General features: G+C 36.7%; 1 protein-coding gene across 1 annotated transcript in view; it reads left to right on the top strand.

Moving 5' to 3' along the window:
* The first annotated feature begins 451 nt into the window (after positions 1–451).
* Positions 452–18,728, top strand: part of HTR1F (5-hydroxytryptamine receptor 1F) — a 144,576-nt gene continuing 126,299 nt past the window's right edge. The window contains exon 1 of the mRNA XM_058186473.1: positions 452–570. The gene's annotated coding sequence lies outside the window, so the exon portion shown is untranslated. The remainder of the gene's footprint in view (positions 571–18,728) is intronic.

The following is an 18,728-nucleotide window of genomic DNA, read 5'->3' as shown; positions in this document are numbered from 1 at the left end:
CAAGTAATTTATACATTACTTTCACAGAAGTTATATTTTTCAGAACTTTGGTTTTGGATTGTGTGTTAACAGATTATAATATAGATTTTATTACAGTGAGATGTGACATTGCATTAAATCGGTGACACTAAATGGTTATAGTTAGCTACGCACACTAATTATCTTCTATCTGGCATGGTTCATTTTGAGGAATCTTGAAAGGTAAGGGGAGAAGTTGCCTCTGCTGTCATAAAAAGTGTTCTATGGAACAATGAATTACTTAGGTGTCTATCAAATTTAATCAAGCAATGGTTTAAATAGCCAGCAGGTGGCAGTGGCAGTGCCTATTTTGGCTTTCTTATTAAACAATAAAAGCAGCACAAGTGCTGGCTGCATTGCTGTGCCAGAGTCATCTCAGCTGCTTTTGCTGTTACACTTCACTTCACTTCAGATGCTGTTTACAGAGGTGCCCCTCCTTGCAGCCTGGACTATCATACACTTTTCTTTAGGGAATTCCAAGCCTGGTGCTGACTGGAGATGCCACTGTGAGGATCATTTCATTGGTCTGGGATGAATCGACAGAGCTTGGAGGTGAGACATGCATGCTACTCAGTGGGACACTGTTGAGCCCTCAACTGCATGATTTTGCTTCCCACTAACCCAAACAATACCTATCTTCTTTTAATGCTGTAGCAGAGGGAAGTTTCAAAATGTCTGTTAAGGAATTAATGAAGCTTCTATCAGTAATCAGAAAAATAGCCAGGCTACTGAAATACTGAATGACCAGTTGCAATATAGCATTACAATTTTCTATTTTTAATTGTGGTGCAGAATTGAGAACTGCTTTAAGTGATGCTCTCCTTGTGTTGTGGAATGATGACATAATAAAGGATACCAGCCAAAACTCTCTTTCCTATGAAATTATTAAGTGGTATGGAAGTCTTCCTTTATCTCCCCCACCCCCCAGGTGGGAATATCAAACTGAATCAGGAAAAGAGGCTCTACAAGGACTGTGGGGGTCTAGCTGGACTCTGTGGGAAGCAGGTGGAATGATGTAGACATTAATGACCACTATCTTTTAATCCTTCATTCTTCAAATGTGATTTTTAGTTTTCCCAGCTTTCAATTCTGTTTATTTTATAGCTCAGCCGTAAAGGATGAATTCAAGGAGATTTACTGCCAAGCAGGTGTCTGTTTTGACCTACAGTACCAGAGGGTCTCTGCCTTACTTTGAGAAATAGTGATATCCTTTGCTATGTGGTAGTCCAGGTATCAACAGTTGTTTTTCTATCAATGTTCCAGTCAGTAAAGCCCACTGGCATTCATTAATTCCAGATATGTCAAGCTTTAAAAAAGAATCTGCGCAGCTTCCTTCCAAAAGAGCTACCACTTCTGTTTTTATCACCTGAACTCCTACTGATCCCTTCCCTTTCATTCTCTCTCTCTCCCTCCCTCTCTCTCTCTCTCTCTCTCTCCCTCTCTCTCTCTCTCTGTCGTATTACATTGGAGAAAGAACGGCGGCAGTTTATTTGAGCTGGAGGTTGAGCTGGAATTTACTAATCTTACATTGTGTGGATTGCGATAAAGAAAAACTTATTCCATCCTAGTCATTTCTTTCAGTTCTCAGTGTGTTTTGTAATCTTTTGCAACCTGTACTTCGTATTCACTTTGAATTTCAGTATATCTCTTGTGCAGACATAGTGTTTAGATGTGCAAGGCAACAAATGTGATAATAAGAACTCTTTTTATATGATCTCTGCCTGGTTTCTGAAAGAATGAGCATTTCATTCTATTTTTTTTGTTTGGGTTTTATTAACAATATCACATTAAAAGAGACATTAATTATTTCTACAAAAGATCATCTTAACTTGCAACTTACTAACAGATGTTTTTAAAATGTAGGTTTTTTTTTTAAAAAAAGGCTATCAACCATTATATATTAAACTTATTTTTCGTATATTTTTTGATGTCCAATAATGCTGAAATCCAATAATTCAAAAGGAGTTTAGGAATTTTTTTGAAATCTGTTAAATCTCTCCTGAGACTTATATTGAATAGTTTTGAATATCTTGAGGCTGGATATTTTACATTCAGGATACATAGTATTTTAGTTCAAAGTATTATGGCAAAATCTTTTCACACATTGTTCTGAAATAATGGGAAAATTATCATGTATATCATGATTACAAATGCAAAAATACATCATTGTGTATGCACATCCAGGTATGTATATCTGTATTTATCTGTCTGTTTTGTAGTGATGGTGGTAAAGGTGTTAGTTAGACCCAGTTCAAGTACCATTAGCCATAGAGGTTTACTGGATAATGTTGAGGCAATCATCCTGTTGTCCCAGGAACTATAGACCGATGAATAAAAAACATGAGGGTGGAGATAAGGACAAGTTTATTCTATGCAAATAGGCAACTGGTGTTCCTTAAAGCAGGTGCAACTCCCCGCCCCCATCAAACCCCAACAGTTATACCTAAAATCTCGAGCAAGGATCCTATAATCTTAGAGGTTATCAAAACAAGCAGATATCTCCCTAACAAGTATGTCTTATCAGTAAAACAAACATTTCTCAGATCTGATATATATCATGTAGGCAGCAAAATCAAAACTTAAATCAAAGCAAATTTAAATGAAAACAAAGTTAAATCTATCTGGTATATTATTTTTCAACCCTGCTTGTTATGATCTCCTGAACCAGCTTTAGCCCTCCCAGCCAGTCAAAGCAGAGTTACCTGCTTTACTCTGATGCCAGAGTAATATCATAGCTTTATGACTTTTATTTATCATTTGAGATGGGTAAATGGTTTGTAGAGTAACTTCTTGTGTTTTTGTTAATGTGCACGCATTTCTAAAACAGTGGGGAGGGCCACCCAAAATATTGAAATGGGTGAAAAGTACAAAATGGCTAAAATCTGGCTCTGGCTCATAATTCTCCCAGCTCTGTAATTTTCAGCCAGTCACTCTTACTCAGTTCAGGACATCAGGCTCAGGAAACAAGCCAGTCAGTTCCTGTTGCAACAAACAGATCCTCTTTGAGGTTGATTCCCCAAAAAGGAGACCCTGCACATCCCAGAAAAATGCTAGGAAGAAAAAAAAAAGTTGAACATCACTACTCATCAAACTGAGGATATCTAATATTTTTCTCTGGATCAATAAGTGTAATCAAGATACATCCTTTAGGCTAATGAAATGCGAAAGCTTTATTCAGGTTTCAAAAAAAGATCTAGCCTTGTTCACATCTAATATAATTGCTGGTCTGTGAGGAAAAGAAGTTGGATAAAGGTAATTGGGGTATAAGCTGAAGTAAGGGCAAACTGCTCTTATCCATGATGTACCTCTTTTGATATTAAATCAGAAGAAAAATCCTGCTTTGAATGCTTGAAGGGAAATGTTTTGAAAGACAGAGCAATATAAAAATGACATTTAAAAACTGTATGTCCACATCTTTCTGAGTTAGTAGCAAGATTTTTTTTTTAATCAGTGTTAGCTTGCATGTTGGAAATGGCTTCTTGATAAGTCAGACAGTATTTTATATATATTAATTATTCTTTTAAAAAATGCTAGACCATAATTTGAAGCTATCTGTTTTCACTATAATTGTTTATCTACATTTATTAGTAGGGGAGAAAACTTAAAAAAAACATGAGGCTGCCAATCTCATTTATGTAAAAGCTTCTCTGGAATCTATGATAATGCTTATATCATCATATATTCAGTCATGGTTATATCAATAACAGGACATAAAAATTGTGTGACATATCAGAGAATAGTCCTATATAATCTCAGTTCTTACATATGTATTGGACTACAACTCCCAGAACACTCAGCCAACACGTATAAAAGGCATACCAGCTGTTTTCCCTAATTAATCTCTTCATCTGCATGTAAGATGAATTAACATCTTTTTGATGTAGAATTAACATCTTTTTGATCATTAATGGAAGATTAAGATTAACAATCCAGTATGCATCTGAAGAAAACTAAACTGAATTTATTTATTTATTTATCACATTTATTATTTTTTATAAATAACTCAAACCAGCAAACATATCTGATATTCCCTTTCCCTCCTATTTTCCCCCCAATAACTGGGGCGAGTTGGGCTGAGAGAAAATGCCTGGCCCAAGTTACCAGCCAGCTTTCATATCTAAAATGGGACTGGAATTCACAGTCTTCCAGTTTCAAGCCTGGTGCCTTAACCACTAGACCAAATTGGCTATACAAACAGAATCACAGAGATAATAGTACATAAATAGTTTTTATAATGATAATTTTTACAAAAATGGCCTATAAGATACTATAATACAGTGGTAAGGACTGTACAGTTATCAAATGAAAGAGATTAAGGGATCATTGTTTATAATTCAACACAACCATTGTGATTGAAACAGGAAACTGTTATAGTTTGTCTAGTCTAAAGTTATGCAAGATACTTTTATATCTTACTTCTGTAAGCCTTCATTCAGGCTATACAATTCAGTCAGCGGTGAAATGCACTTACCTTTGCTACGGGTTCAGAAATGTGAGCACACGCACTTCTTCTGCACATACACAGAGCCTTCTGTGCATGTGCAGAGGGTCAAAAACATCCCAGCAGGTGGGCAGAGCCTTCCGCTGCCGGCCATGCCAGTTTGCGCAAGCCTGATAGATCAAGCTGGATTTCACCGCTGAATTAAGCATATTAAATCTTGTATGTATGTGCTGTTCTTGTTTTTAACTGACTTTTTAGTTTTGTTTCTTTTTTGTGCTAGAAAGGGAATAGAAAAGATAAATTCCTCTTCTGTCTACTTCTTAAATAATCTCAGACATTCACTCAGATCTCTTTGCAGTTTAAAAGAGGCTTTTGGGGAATTTCTAACTACCAGTGTATATTTTGCCATGTAATTTCTGTTTCAGTTCAAGCTCATGCCCAACAGGATATTCCTGTTGAATAACTGCCTGAGATTAGAAATAGTGATTAAATTTGCAGGAACCCCAAATGATAGTTATATGGCTAAGTCTTTCTATACAGCAGACTAAAAATGTGAAGCAAAATGTATTTCATTTTGCTTATTAGAAGTAAATCCTATTCTGAGATAGCTCTGTTACATAACAGGATAATTGTTCTGCTTTAGGCAGCATTGTAACCATGGATTAATCAAGTCAGAACTCACCTTTGGATAGTGCACAAAGTGTTGGCCTTGGCATATTTTGCTTGCAAAATATTTTGCCAATTCTCTCTATCTTAGGGAAAGGAAATGGAGCCATTAGAGATGGCCCCCATCCAAGATATGATTCATTATTGAAATGATCAGCTAGACGGATTCAAAATAATACAACAAATCAGTTAAAATATATTCCAAAATGTTGTTTAAGCATTGAGGTTTGTCATGTATATCCATCTATTGGATTCCTTTGTACACTAGAAAGAAAGTGGGTGGGGCACTGAAATAAGTTTTTATTTATTTTAACTATTTATTACATGGCTGCCCATTTGACAACAGTGATTCTGGGGGATGTGAAAAGATTAAAACAAAAACTGCAACATACAATGCAACATTAAAAACAATAATCCCAATCACAGAAAATTGCATCATTAGCAGCAGAATTCACCTAGCCTCCTGGCCTGGGGAAACAGCCAAGAGAAATAGCTAGGCCTTTAAAGCAGGGGTCTCCAACTTTGGCAACTTTAAGCCTGGAGAACTTAAAAGCTGGATGGGGAATTCTGGGAGTTGAAGTCCGCCACACTTAAAGTTGCCAAGGTTGGAGACCCCTGCTTCAGAGAATGCCAGAGAATGCCCTCGGTGATCCACATGATGGACAGAGCAGAATTAATGGGAGAGAGAAACTCCCACAAATATCCTGGCCATATGCCCGGTAGCCTTTGTAGATGATAACCAACACCTTTAATTGCAGCCAAATCTAATAGGAATAAGTACAGATCATGGAGTACTGGTGTTATATGAGTTTAATAAGAAATGCCAAAGCTGCTCGCACCACTACATTCTGGACATGTCGCATCTTTCAAATGTGCACAAGATCTTCCAAACACAGCTGCCACCTGTTCTTCAAGTAGGACTCAAGCATCTAAAAGGACTTACAAATTGTGTCCCAACTCTGACTAGAAAAATATATTCCAGGCAGAGTTGAAAATGGAAAATGTCTAGAGCTAAAGGGAGTTACAATACAAGTCACTCGCTCTCCCATAAATATTTTATTTATTTTTATTTTTTTATTTTGTCACAACATTATATACAAGAACATATATTGAAAGGAAACAATGACTGAAAGAGGTACAAATAACTATTTTTTCTCCAGGCCCTTTGGACCAGTGGTAGTATTCAGCCAGTTCTACCCGCCTGGATGTCATCATGTCCCATTTTTGATGCTCTGCACATGCACAGAAGGTCCTGCGCATATGCAGGGGGGGCACACACGCTCCCATTTGCGAACTGGTAGTGAAGGTAATTAAATACCACCACTGCTTTGGATGTATAAACCTATTTTTTTCCAATAATCTTCATCTTTGTAGAATTTTTGAAATCCAACGTGGGTTTTCCAATCATATAGTAGATCAGTGAGACAATGTTTCTCAATTCAGTGCCATGCACAAGTAGTTATTAATAATGTCTTAAAGGCCGCAGCAGCAGCTCACAGCACTCTTGGGGAGGGAGCAACACTGGCAAGGCCACCATATCTGGGTTGCCAGAATTGAGACAACCAATCGAGGGCAGCAGAGAATTAGTGGCATCCCAATAAGTATGCAATGTGGTCACAGTATCTATTGCACTTACCAAGAGCCTGCTTCTGCCTGCCATTCCACCTCTACCCATGCTGCTGACCTACATTTCTTTATTATTGCATACCAGCCCTGAAGCGCATGATCACATTTAAGTTTTTTAAATAACAACAACAACTGTGGCCAGGGTTTCTTCTTCCTTTGAGTCCCAAGGAAGCTGTCATACATTCTTTGACTCTATCTTATTTCATTGTATCTAGATCCTGAGTTGGTTCAGTTAGGCTTATCCATATTTATAATTTAAGCTACTTATATCATACATGACTCTGAGCCAGTTTTTTTTAACGCCTTAAGTGGACTGAAACACTTTTGTGATAGCTTGCAAAATATTCAGTCTTGGTTGCCAGCTGCCATGGCTTTTTGCTTGTCAATGACTACTGTGCTACCCTATTTTCCTTTTCCAAAAATTTTAAACATATTCTTTAATTTTATTCACATCTACTTGTGAGTATTCTGAATATAATGGTTCATAATTCTGAGAAAATGTGTAGGATACTGTGGTTGCTAAAGTATTGAGATGCTGGAAGAAGCCCCTAAAAGATAAATTGGTAAAATTTAATAATTTGATGAACACTCAAAGTAATTCGTTTACAGGGATATAAAATTTAACATTTCTAATGTTTTATTTCAGACGCAGAAAATTAGACAGGTATTTTAACTCTGCTATGGTCAATGTAAAAAGGTTGTTTATATTTATATTTATATATTGGAAATTCTCTACATCTGCCTTGTTCAGGAACTGAAAAAGTAGATTATGACCTGTTCTCAAACTTTCTTGTATCAACAGTTTTTTACCTTGAGCTGCTGCCTTTGCTGAAAACTCACTTTCTTTGAATGAACAAAAAATATTTTTTAAAAATCCACTTGTGTTCATATGTTCTTGAACACACCATGATTAATACCTACATCCCGCAAGAATCTGATAAGAGAGTTCAGTATTTCATTAACTTCTGTAAAATGAGCCCTAATAATTTTTTGAGTCACAACAATTGGAAAATAGGAAATAATCCAGTAGATCTGTTTTTGTTTTAATCTAATCAGAGTATTGCTTTGTTTCTTCCTGATTTTGGGAATATTTCGGGGGGGATACAAAATTGCTATTTGAAATTAAATCACACACATGCATTGGCATTGTTGAAAAAGATTTTTTAATGTACTGTTTTCAAGCCTTTGCTTTAAACTAGGAAAGTTATGGAGAAAATTAATCATGCTTCATATGATTTTCAACTTTAGGAAAATGCTAAGATTTTATGAGTAATCATAGCTTCCTTAGGACTTTTCTAAACAATTCAACATTTTATGGACTTTCTAAGAAATAATGATTTTGTGTATTTATATATTGGAAATTCTCTACATCTGCCTTGTTCAGGAACAAGTAGATTATGACCTGTTCTCAAACTTACACCATCTCCGCATCCATAGTGTCACTTGATTGTAATCCTGACAGATGCTCTGGATTCATTTATGATTTGTGATAGTTGCAGAAACCATGTGATCCCCATTTGAGACCTTCACAGTCAGCTTCCAGCAAAGTCAATGGGGAAGCCAGCAGTAAGTCATAAGACAAGGTGATTTGGCAACATGCTTAAGAAACATGGGTATTTTGTTTAACAGCAAAAGAGAAACTGGTGATGCAAGTTGGGTGTGGTCACATGTTGTTTCACTTAATGATGAAATTGCTTAGCAACAGAGTTGTTTGGCCCAACTGTGGTTAAGTGATAAAGTTTCCCCCTGTCCAGACTCTAGGGGAGTCATCTCTGATGCTTAGTTGAGGGAGCCAGTGTTGCTTAGTTGTGGGAGCCAGTGTTGTCTGAAGACATTTCCATGGTCATGTGACTAGCATGATAATAAACTGAGACATGTGTTACCTTCCCCCTGAAGTAATACCTATTTATCTACTTGCATATGCATGCTTTCAAACTGCTAGGTTAAGTTATAACTATCTGTGAAGTTCAATAAGAAATGTTCAATAATAATGGAATCAAAGTAAATTAAAACGCATTACATCAGTAAACCAATGTCTGTGGACAGTGGGTAACTGTCATCAAGAGATGTCATATACAAGGAGAGTGAAATTTAACTTGAACACCTATGGAGGGAGCTGAGTTCCTGTGGATAGGTGACCCAAAGAACAGGCCGTTTTTAGGATATCAGTAGAGAGAAACTTAAATTTAAAGTGGTGTCTCCAGCAGTGGAATTTTGTGGAAGAAGCCTGGAAACTGTGTTCAGTTTTCACATGCCAAGAATTATTTAGGTCTAAGAATATGATGGTCAGGCTTGCCTCAGAATCAAAGATATCCTATATAAAAATCTGTAATTTGACTGTGCCCCTCCCCCAAAGTGAAAGCCTTTGAGCTTGTAAAGCTTTTCATCCAATGGGAAAGAAACCGCCCCTGTGGTTTGCAGCTTAGATTCAGTTTAGGAATGCAGTTGCCTATTTTGTGGACTGGACATTAATACGAGTAGATATCAGCAATCGCTATGGGACAAAGGAGATGATAAAATAGAAAGAGAGTTATCCCAATGACTTTAAGTGTGTTCTAAAATGGAAGTCTATCCACTCTTGCAAGACCAGTCAGTCATTACACATTTGTTTCTCAACCATGCAGTCCCAAGGTTTAATTAGTCAAACTCAGAAACTGCAACCACTAAAAGACTAGGTTACATTCATAACAGACATTTAAAGGAAAGAAAACTAAATGTTTAATGCAAGAAACATTGTTTTGTAACTGAGAAAACAATTTATGTAAATTTATATACTACTAGTATATACACTATACCATGTAGACATGGATTAACACAGCCCACATTTAAGGGCAAGTGACAGAAAATAAATTCTTGTTTTAATAGAAGCATGGAGGTTTGGATTTTAAAATAATATTAGAATGGAAGATGTATTTTAGAAATGAAGCAAGGAAATTTTTTTAAGTGCCTCTTGGCTCAAAAATTAATTAATATTTGTTTCTTTTTCTTGAAAGAGAGCTATTACTCATTATGTTTTGACAAAGAATGAAGAGATAGTAGAAGCAAGCTTTGTCTTCAATATCCCTATCACGTCAATCCTTGATTGTCACTGTTTGATTAAGGTTTTTTGAGTAATGGACACTTCTCCTCAAGCACTAATGAATAGATTTTTATTTCTGTACATCTGAGCACACTGAGGATAGACAATCTCAGGGAAAAAAAACTGGAGGTAAAGCTTATGTGCTTATTCACATCCTGTAAAAATGGAAAGAACACCAGTATAGGGATACTGTTAAATCATAAATTCAGCATTGTGTAGATATAGTTCAGTCACATCAAGCATGTAATCTCATAGTGTTAACTAACACCGATTATTTATTAGTTAAGACTTAAGGAAACTTTTCTCTAATCCGGCACCTTTGGTTATGGTAGCCATGAATCCTATTCCAGTATACTTTATCTGGAAATGGTAGGCAGACAAGGACTAATTTAGGGAGATCTGCTATAGATTGACAGACCCTGTCGATATTGTTCAAAGGTTCAGTTTTCAAAAATGTATATTATTAGCTAAAATTCTAAAGGTTTGTTTTTTCTAACTTGGTCACCTATTTATGAGCATATGGAGAAGGAGAGAAGTCCTCTATTAGAAAAATAATTGGGAACTTAGAAATACTGTATTTACTATAGGCTGCAGGTCCAAGGATTTTCTTTCTTTTTTTTAAGGAAGGAAGCCTACTTTTTCATAAAAACAATCACATCAACTAGTGGTTAAGGCACCAGGTTAGAAATCAGAAGATGGTGAGCTCCAGGCCTACCTTAGTCATGAAAACTGGCTGGCTGATTTTAGGCCAATCAATCTCTTTCAGCCCAATTCACCTCAAAGGATTTCTATTATGGGGGAAATAAGATGAGGAAGGAGAATTAGATATTTCACTACCTTTAGTTATTTATACAAATAATAAAGGCTAATTAAAAACTCCCTCCCCAAAAAAAACCCTCCTAAGGAAAAATGCTTCCATTCATTTTATCTTCATTGCTGTCTATTTCGTCAGAATGCTGCTAATCACTGTACATTCAGATATCCATATAATGGTCTTTGCTAGATACCTCCTTTTCTGGAAGTTTTTCCTTCTGTTTTTCTTTTAGAAATTTCTCTGGAAAAGGCAGCTACCTGGAAACAATCTAGTTGTTGTTATCACAACAGAGGACAAAGAATTAGCAAAGAGATGAGTTAGAGGTAAGGTAACAAGTTATTGAATTGTCAGTTTCCAGTTGTCCTAATGGACAATAATGGACAATTCATTACTGCAGCTATAATACTTGTTTTTCAAAACCCAAAGTCTATATATACTACTAATTGAAGCATTTGTGTAGATTTTTGAATATTTGAAGAATGTTGTTGGCTCAACTCTTTTTATAAATGTTTGCCTCAGCAGTTTTTGATGTTATGAAAGGCATAAAAATATTGTGTTGTTTAGTTGCCAGGATAGATGGAAGCATTTATGAAATTTTCTGCCCAAGAGACCAAAATGATTTGGATGAACCTCTATTATGATTCTAGAGAGTGGTTAATATGCTACTTTTCTTCATGAGCAAAATGTACTAGGCCATCCTTGATAGCACAAATTCACGATTTCTGTCCATTTTTACAATACTGTTATTTACAATAGTTTATTTTTGTTGGTAATGATGATTTAATAGCTGACCAGCTGCCATGATGCTGTAATGCTGTAATACTGTGATGCTGTAATGATGATGCAATGGTAGGAATGAGTCAGCAGAGTTATTTGACTGTTACCACTTTAAAAATCTGTATTATAAGAATGGCCCTGTTGGGGCATATCTCTCTCTCCATGTGTTCGTCCCTGCTATAGCCGCTGATTTGACCTTTTCCTAGTACGTGTATATATATTCTTTTGTAGAGATAATCTGCTATTTATTATTGTGTACATTTACTGCACAGGAGATTGGGGCATGCAAGTTTTAGAGTACTGTGGAAGATGCCAGACTTAGCTGAAGGACTTAAACAAAAACAATGCAAGATGTACTTAGGTAGCATTCTTTGTAAAGAGTCAAAATCTAGGGTGTCCTGTGAGTAAGAAAAGTTCAAGGCAAACAAACAGAGTCTTACGGTTAGTGCACACTCACTTGATTGGCCCCATGGCACCCTCTTTAGGAGGAGCTTAGTATACCCTAGTCATAGTGGATGACTACATGAGATATGGGTTTTGTTATCTGCTAAAAAGCAAGACAGAGGTATTGCAACAGTTCAAGCAATAGGTAAGACTTGTAGAGTGAAGGTATGGTTGTAAAGTATGCCATTTGCAAACAGGAAATCAGAGTTCATGTCTGATAATTTCCAAAGATGGTTAAGAAATTGAGGCATAAAGCATAGACATACGAATCCATACTCACCAGCTGAAAACAGAGTGGTTGAAAGTCGGTATGGCGTATTGCAAACCTTGAAAGACTCACTGCTAGGAATGAGGAATGAGGTAGTAGTAATGGTACCAGTAGTGTTTGTAGCAGTGAAGGTAGACACTGAAGCAGGAGGCATGGACATAATAGAGATAGAAAGCATCATGAATATGTTAAAGCATTCAGCTGTTCAGCTTTAAATGGGAGGAGTGTCAGGGTAATGATGATTTAATAGCTGACCAGCTGCCATGATGCTGTAATACTGTAATACGGTAATGCTGCAATGATGATGTAATGGTAGGAATGAGTCAGCAGAGTTATTTGACTGTTACCACTTTAAGAGTCTGTATTATAAGAGAGGCCCTGTTGGGGCATATCTCTCTGTCCATGTGTTCTTCCCTGCTATAGCTGCTGATTGTTTGTCCTTTGCCTACTACAGGTATGTATATTCTTTTCTAGAGATAAACCACTATTTATTATTACAAACCTCTGTTTGATGTTATTGCTCCTGACAACTTTAAGGTGCACATATAAAAAAAATACAGAGATTAAATGGATATCCATACCATAATGTTTGTTCCTCTTTATTATAGCATTGAATTATACTGAGAAGATTACTTTTTAAACAGGAGAATAAAACAGTCAGTTATCCTTTAACACCCAGTATTTGCCCTTTTAATCTATAAAATGCCTTTCTGAGAAAAAAATTAACTGCCCATACACAATTTAAAACATAAAAACTAAAAATACAGCGGTTAACAGCAACAAAAAAGCAAAAATTCCAAAATATATTTTTTCAAAACCCTGTAGATGAATAGAGATCAACTAATACTCTTTAAAACCTGTCTATTGTTATTGTGTAGATGCATCTCTTTCCCCCACGCCCGAAAAAGCATTTTATTAAACTGGTACTAGTTAAGATTGTTACTGAATTACAACTGCTGAGCTTACTCTATTAAAATGTTCTTTTGGTCCCTGAATACTTTGATAGCATGCTTCTTTTTCACAGCTTGTCTTTTTTTCCCCCTTCATATTAATAGAAAACCATATTTCTCTTTCCTTCTCCCATACCCGAAAGCAAAAATAATTTGCAAGCAATGTATCCCCTTCTTTATAACTATCTGCAGTTATTGTTTTAATCAGCACTGATTACTGGAACTGTTGTAGGTCAGGCCACAGAATATTCATGAATTTCTCAACTAATTGGACAAAAATATCAGAATATTGGTCAGGCTTCTGTAAAGAAAACACTATTCTCATAGCTATGTAGGTAGGTATGATTTGTTTCCTTCAACTCCCAGGTTTCCCCAGCAAGCTTTGCTGGAGAATCCTGGGAATTGGAGTTCACCCATCTTCAAGCTGCCAAGGTTGAGAAACACCGCTCTAACCTACCGATATTTGGCTTTCATAGAAAAGGCTCCCATCACTGATTTGAGGATTTAGTAAATTTGACATGAATAGGCAAAATTTTTATAAACCAAGTTTATCATAACCAACAACTATTTAGATCTTGGCCAAATAATTTATTTGAACTGTCTTTCCAGCTTTTGTTACTTGAAACTCTTCCTTAAGTTACAGATGGGGCCTGAAATATGATCCCTTCCAGTTTTTAACTGGAAAGTTCCTTATTTTGAAGCAAATATAATATGATTAATCATGACCAGCAATCCAATGATTATAAATAGTATGACAGCATCATCACCTGCCTACAGCATTGTATTAAATATCAACACTTGTCTTAAGTGAATAAGTAGCTCACCCACCAAAACAATTGGATTTTTATTCATCTTGATTATAGAAGTAAATATCTTTCATCTATTGTTATTTATCTTTGTCCTTTTCTTCTGTTTTCAAATTTGGCATACTCAAAGGTGTTAAACAGAAAGCAATATTGGTTTTAAATAAACGTACACAGGATTGTTTAGTAAATTTCACAGATAGGCCAGATAGTGTTGGATGCTAAATATGTTATGCATAATACATTTATCTATTGATAAAAAAATAAATGTAAAACATACTTAATTTTTGCTCCAAATTGATGCTGTTGCCACTCCCTTCTCCTATAAATAAAAATCTGACTATTATACATGACTAATAATAATTTTAATGTGGTTAACAATAGAGGTTCTAGTACAGTCAAAGAACTTAGATTTTCATTAATATTTTCCAGTAACTGAATAAGAGTACTAATCTTCCTGATTTTTAAAATAACAAGGAATAAGCCATGTTTATAACTATTTTGGAAGTGATGCTTGACTACAAAGATTATTTTTGAAAAAATAAGTGTATTCTTTAAAAATAGAAATAAAATAAAAAACATGAAATAAGCTTGTTTGTTTTATAACTAATCCTTTAAATATTTTTTTAGGCTGAATCTTGCACTGATTGATGATCCTGATACTTTTGCAGCAGTTTTCTAATGTATGTGTTGCTTTTTACAAATACTATGCTGCTGAGTCATTTTCATTGATTCTGTATCTTCATTACATACTTCATTAATTATCTTAGTTCATGACCTTTTTTTCAGTCAGGGTAGCATTCATATCATATCTTATTAAACAATAAGTTTTTTCTATTGAACAAAGTTGTGCACACAATATTTAAAGTTGATGTACACAATAATTACGCAATATATTAACAACAATTAATTACAAACTCTATTAGTATGATTACCAACATTCAAGCAGGGAGATATTTAAAGGTTGTATATTACTGAAAGAATCTTCCTCCTATAAAAATACTTTACGTTATTCATTATTCATCAAACAAATGTACATATTAAAAAGACCACAAAAATAATACAGAAACTGAATAAACAACTATAAAATGCAATATATTTGTCCCTTTCTGTGAAAGAGAACACCTGGTTTCTACTTTTTTGCTGATATAGTCAATGATAGATGTCTACAATGAATATGATATCTCTAGGTATCTAGGCATTAAATAATTCAAGTCATTCTTTCTCAGCACCTTGTTTTCTAATATCCTATTTGAGTTACAGTTGTAACATTTAATGTTTTGCTTTATTTTCTATTTCTTGTAGGCTGTCAGCCAAGCATTTTACTTCTAGTGCTGTGTTCCTCAATTTATTCAAAGCATTACAGCAGCATAATAGTCAATTATTATTTGACTTTATAATAAACTCATTAGGTCTTATGTTTTATAGATATTTTATAGCTGAAATGTAACAGAATAGGTCTCTATCACATGTTTATGAACAATAATACCCAAAAATAATTTGCCTGGCATAACTGACAAACCTTGTTCTCTGGCTGGTGACAGAAAGACCACTGAGCTCTAAAGATTTTCTCTTTATATATTATTTGCTGGTTACTGAATTTCAAAGCAGCAGAGATTAGTGGTTTTTTGGAACTGATGATAGAAGGTTATAATTCTTGCTCAACAGCTGTGGGTTTCATATTATGTTACTATTGGTTCACCGCACACACACACACACACACACTTGCTTTGTGAGTATATGTGGCTCATTCGTGCACATGCCTACCCATGCACCCAGCCTTCCGTACATGCACTTTGCTTGCATGAGCGCCTTTCGCACATGCATCCGGACTCAAAAACATGCCTAAATAGGATGGCATAGAGCCGGGGGGGCGGGGGCGGGCCCACCCACGATTTCCGATACCGGTTTGGGCAAACCAGTCTGAACTGGCTGAATACCATCTCTGTTGCTCAAACATTCTGATGAACCCACAGTTCCCCATTTTACTTAGATTTTAAAAACATAGCTAGCCAAAGTCTGCATTAAGAGTATGATGGTATAAATATTTGTCACAGAAGGTAATTGTAATGAATTTGATTAATATGAAACATTTTCAGTACCAAATGATAGAAACAGAATGGGATGCTAGGAATAGATACTTCTTTGCTTTACAAATCAGTTTAATTTTGTTCAGTCATTCAATCAATCTCTTCCAAGTCTTCAGAATGTAAAAACTTAATTTTGTCAGTATTGTCTGTCAATTGCTTGAGTTCTTGTAATCTTCTGTATGTATTATCTTATATAGTATTTAGATATCTTGACTTCCCTTTTTGATTACTTTAATTTTCCCCCCAAACATCAAGGTTTTCTTGTGCTTATTATGATTGGTCATACAATGAACCAGATGCTTAGATTCGATTTGGCATTTTTATCCACTTATCACAAGGATCTGGGATAGGTAGATGTTGTTTTTGATGGTGTTAAAGTTACATTCATCACAGAATATAAGCTGTTTATTTTCTTAAAACATTATATAGTCATACGACTTTTAATCAACTCTGGGCAGCTCCCAAGCAAAGATTAAAAGTCATATAAAAACATATTAAAGCTATAAATCTCAACTGATTAAAACAAACAAACAAACAAACAAACAAAAAAGCCGAAGTCAAATTAACCTTGTAATTGCAAATATCTAGTCTTCTTTCAATGCGTGGGGAAAAAGACAAGTCTTTAAAAGTCTAAAAGCTGGAGGCCTGCCAAACATCGGGGGCCAGAGTGTTCCATAGGACAGGGGTGACCACAGAGAATGCTTCTAACTCCGATCAGATGACAATATTTGTAAGAAGGGACAGGAGTGTCCTACTCTATTTGGCCTGGTAGGGTGGGTAAATGTCCTTTGAAAAAGGCTTTCCCACAGATAACCTGGTTGTCCACCTTATAAGGCTTTAAAGGTGATAACCAGCATCTTCAATTGTATCTGGAAGGAAACTGGAAGCCATTGCAGCTTGTGCAACAGAGGTGTTAAATGGGCAAACTTAGAAGTTGTTCCAAATAAAGCTCCCTCCCTCATTCTTGAGATCTGATTTTATTCTTCCATCAATTGGTAAATACATCAGCTAGGATATACTCCACCCTATACTTCGTAATTCTTGCTGTTTCTTTAATCATTGACTCTGAATGAACCATATCTATATATGTGATTATATTTTTCTTGCTGCAAATGTTTCCAACATGGAAGGTATTTGAAGGACCAGCTGATAGTAAGATTGTTATGCCACTGTTGTTGCCTTAATAAACTTCAAATCCTGAAAATGTTGGGAATTTCTAACATTACTAAACTGCCCTATGTAATATTGGAGCCTGAGAATGAAAGTGTGAATTTTTTGGCTCAGCTTTAACGGAAAATATTCTGTAAAATATAGGAACATGTATTTTGAATCCAAGGCTACAGTGCTAACTCTGGAGACTGAAGTGCCTCTTAGGCAGGTAGAATTAAGTTACATGGTAATCAGGTCTATGAATTACTAAATTATATTTATTTTTAAAGGTGTGCTTTACATATTTACAGTTTTGACAACAGAAAAAATGTATATTTATGAGATAAAGATTAAGAAGAATGAAGGATCCGGGACAGTCTGGACGCTGATTGGGTGGATCCAGGTGGGATGACAGAGGCAGTTCTTGAGAATGTTATCTGGGGAGAGTTTGATGCTGTGACTCCCGAGGACATGGACAGGATACTGAGAAGGCTGAATGCGACCACATGTTTATGGACCACCTGTGTCCCTCCTGGTTGGTACTGGCCACACAGGAGGTTACGCGAGGCTGGCTCCTGGGAATTATTAACACCTCTTTAATGGAGTGTGTCTTTCCTACTGCCTTGAAAGAGGCGGTGGTGAGGCCCCTCCTTAAGAAGCCCTCCCTGGACCCGGCTATTATGGCAAATTATCATCCTATCTCCAACCTTTGTTTTGTGGCGAAGGTTGTTGAGAGTGTGGTGGCATGTCAGCTTCCCCGGTACCTGGATGAAACTGTCTATCTGGACCCGTTCCAGTCCGGCTTCAGGCCTGGGTACAACACGGAGCGACTTTGGTCGCATTGGTGGATGATCTCTGGAGGTCTCGGGACGGGGCTGTTCCTCTGTCCTGGTCCTGTTAGATCTCTCACCGGCTTTTGATACCATCAACCATGGTATCCTGCTGCGGTGGTTGGGGGGTTTGGGAGTGGGGGGCACCGTTTTTTGGTGGTTCTCCTCCTATCTCTCCGACCGATCGCAGACGGTGTTGGCAGGGGGGCAGAGATCGACTTCAAGGTACCTCATATGTGGGGTGCTGCAGGGGTCGGTTCTCTCGCCTCTTCTGTTCAACATCTACATGAAGCCGCTGGGTGAGATTATTTGTGGTTTTGGGGTGGAATACCATCTGTACACTGATGACACCCAGCTGTACATCTCCACCGCTAACCACCTCAATGAAGCCGTCGATGTGATGTCCCGGTGTCTGGAAGCCATGCGGGTCTGGATGGGGAAGAACAAGCTTCAGCTCAACCCATCCAAGACAGAGTGGCTGTGGATGCCGGCATCCCAGTACAGCCAGCTTACACCATCACTGACTGTTGGGGGTGAATCATTGGCCACCCGGGGGAGGGTTCATAACTTAGGCGTTCTCCTGGATGATCAGCTGTCCTTGGAAGAACATATGACAGCTATCGCCAGGGGAGCTTTTTATCAGGTCCGCCTGATTCACCAGTTGCGTCCCTTTCTCGACCGGGATTCCCTTTGCACGGTCACTCATGCCCTTGTCACTTCCCGCCTGGACTACTGCAATGCTCTCTACATGGGGCTCCCCTTGAAGAGCACCA

Source organism: Ahaetulla prasina, chromosome 5, assembly GCF_028640845.1.
Source record: "Ahaetulla prasina isolate Xishuangbanna chromosome 5, ASM2864084v1, whole genome shotgun sequence".
NCBI classification, from domain to species: domain Eukaryota; kingdom Metazoa; phylum Chordata; class Lepidosauria; order Squamata; family Colubridae; genus Ahaetulla; species Ahaetulla prasina.
This window is presented reverse-complemented; position numbering and strand designations above follow the sequence as displayed.